Source organism: Acomys minous (assembly GCF_964271855.1).
Source record: "Acomys minous genome assembly, chromosome: 3".
Classification (NCBI taxonomy): domain Eukaryota; kingdom Metazoa; phylum Chordata; class Mammalia; order Rodentia; family Muridae; genus Acomys; species Acomys minous.
The window spans coordinates 67,173,043-67,175,934 of record NC_140485.1 but is presented as its reverse complement, the minus strand read 5'-3'; positions in this window follow the sequence as shown (position 1 = coordinate 67,175,934).

Sequence of the window (2,892 nt, the reverse complement as noted above, 5' to 3'; positions counted from 1 at the left end):
TTGCCTGTCAGTTGAGACAGGAGCTGGGAGCTGCCCCAGTCCCCACACTTCCCTGGAGTCTCTGTGATACCCCCCTCAATCTCAGAAGTTAGGAGGCCATGTGGGCAGTTGAACTCTGTCATCTCAGTTCCTATCTCCAGACTGGGCACTATCCCTGTCAGACAGTGGGTGCCTTGAGGACAGGCTCTGGGGGCCTTTCTCCCATGTGAGGCTAGCACACAGTAGGCCTGCAGGTCCCTGGAACTCATTAGATAGATATCTACTGCTCACTGGGCTGAGCCCCCTGGCTGCAGTAACTGGTGCGGCCCAACCCAGTCCAAACTGGAATGTGTCGAGAAAGATGGCCAAGGCCAGGGTTTAAAAATACTGTGGAGTCAGGGAGGGGGACGCTCAGGACCTAGGCTGACAAGAACAGTGCCCAGGGTGGAAAGCAGCTTGTCTGGAGTAGGCCAGTGCTCAGCACGGAAACAGCAGTGGTGGCATGGCTTGACTCTGAATAAAAGCCATCAGTCAGGCCTGGGTGTTGGACAGCCTCCCTGAAACTTGTTCCAAGCCAGGGTCCCCTAGCACAGGGAGCCTGGGCTGCTGCTGAGAGACCTCCCTGCACTGTAGCCTTAGGGGCTAGAGTGTGCTCAGCCCACCAGAGCTTAACAATACCCACAAGGACAATAAGCCTGCAGCTGGACTTGGAAGGGACCAGAGCCTCCCTAGCTCCCTCCAGGAGCCAATATGTTCATATATAGTCTGATGTGTGTGTGCAATGCCTGTGTGCTTATGACATGTGTGCATACAGTGCATGTGTATGCATGCTCCACTGTGCTCCGGAGGAGGTCACAGGGTAACGTTGATGAGTCAGTTCTCTCTTTCCACCGTGGTGTCCGTTACAGGGATCGAACTCAGTTTGTCAGCTTAGGTGGCAAGTACCTTAACCCACTGAGTCATCTCACCAGTCTGGGAGCCTCCATCTTGCCTATCTGCTTGAGCAGAGGGGGTGCCCCCACAATCTTTTCCCCATTTCCAGGACCGTGGTGACCCTGTAGAGCTCACTTCCTGACGCTCCTTTCAAGTTTAGGTCCCCCTCCCCCATCTTGAACCTGGTCTTGTAAATGTCCCTTGTAAATGTGTCCATCTGTGTGACCAAGCTAGTAATCTCTTCTCAGTTCCTAGACAGCAAGCAGCAAACTTGTCCATAGGCCTCAGCACGGTACCCAGAGGGATCCTGGCCCTTGCTATTCATGGAGTCATGATCGCCACACACGCAGGTGTGATCACATCTGTACCCCAAAGAGAAACAAAGGAGCAATGGTGTGGTGACCTGTCTAGGACAGCATAGTATGAAGAAAGTGGCACAGATTTGGCCCCACACTGACTGGGAGGAGTCCCTGTTGACTTTGTAGAGCTTGGGTGAGCTTGGGGGGGGTCTTGAACGGGAGGGGGCCTCCAGGGTCTTTTCTCCAAGCTAGCAGCCTCTCTGGACTCTGAGCATCCGCCCAGACCCAGCTCTTGAGTTCTGTACAACACCCAGGGTGAACACTCTGATGCTGGTACCCACTTTGCAGGTGGGAATCAAACCACAGCGAGGGAGATTGCACAGTTATTGTCACACACCCTGACAAAGTGCTGTGACCCACTCCTTCCGCAAATAAGTGAGTGAATGAGAAAATGAGCCTGCAAGCGAGCGAGCCAGCAAGGGAGGCAGTGAGATCACCCACCACGGTGGGGGTGCTTAAGGCAAGGGCCATGTGGCCTTTCCTCCCAGCTGCCTGGCCCAAGGCAAGAGAGAGGAGCCAGGGAGAAGTTTGTGGGTTCAGCACCACCATAAGCTGAAGGTCTGTGGCGTGGAGAGTGGCTGTCAGGACACCACAGGGCACTGGGGAGACTGAAGCAGGGGCCATGACCATAAAGTTTCTAATGGCCGAGGCTGCAGTTGGCTCTTCTGGGCTATGGAGTGCTGGGATATCACAGGGGTTTGGTTAAGATCACTTCAAAAGAAAAAGTGTATAATAAAGCCCTGGTGTCTAGGAGAGCACCTTTCACTCCCTAAGCCTCAGTTTCCCCTCCAAGACAGAGGTAACAAGATGTACACAGCGTCTCTGTACAGCTCATTTCTAGGCCAGAGTCACTTTCAAGCAAGGAAAAAAGGGTGGTACTCAGTGAGGCCAGTCCTAACCAAGGTCACAGCCAGGAGATCGATGTGGTGGGTGGTCCTGAGTTCCCTCATATCCTGGGCTCGCCCATCTCTGCAAGTAGCCCAGGCTTGTGTTTTATTGAATACTTCCTGTGTGCTGGAATGATTCAAGCTCCAGCAAGCATTAAACATCATTAATCTTTACCAAAGTGGGGGCTGGGGTGTGTTCCTCCCTCTCAGACATAAAGAGACAGAGTCCTTGAATATGATCACAGAGCCAGTAGTCTGCAAAGCCAGCCCTCCTCTCCGCCCCCCACCTTGAGAAAACTGGTTGAATCTTTGGTTTTTAAATCACAATACACTCTGTCAGGCATTCAGTAAGCGCTTACTAGTTGGTGAAAGTGTGGAGGAGCCCAGGGAGATAAGCAGGGGTTTCCTGTTCCGGCCACAACTGTACAACCCCACAAGCTTCCATTCCTTCCCTCTGTCCCCCCACCCCCACCCCCCCACCCCCCCACCCCCCCCCACCCCCCCAACCCCCCACCCCCCCACCCCCCCCACCCTCCCCACCCCCCCACCCCCCCCACCCCCCCACCCCCCCCACCCTCCCCACCCCCCCCCACCCTCCCCACCCCCCCCACCCCCCCCACCCTCCCCACCCCCTCGCCTCTCCTGGGAAGATTCAACCCAGCGGGAGGGTGGCTGGCGGGTGGCGGGGGCTGAGCAGTGGCCAGAGCTGAGCTTGCTTGCCAGGGTGTCAGGTT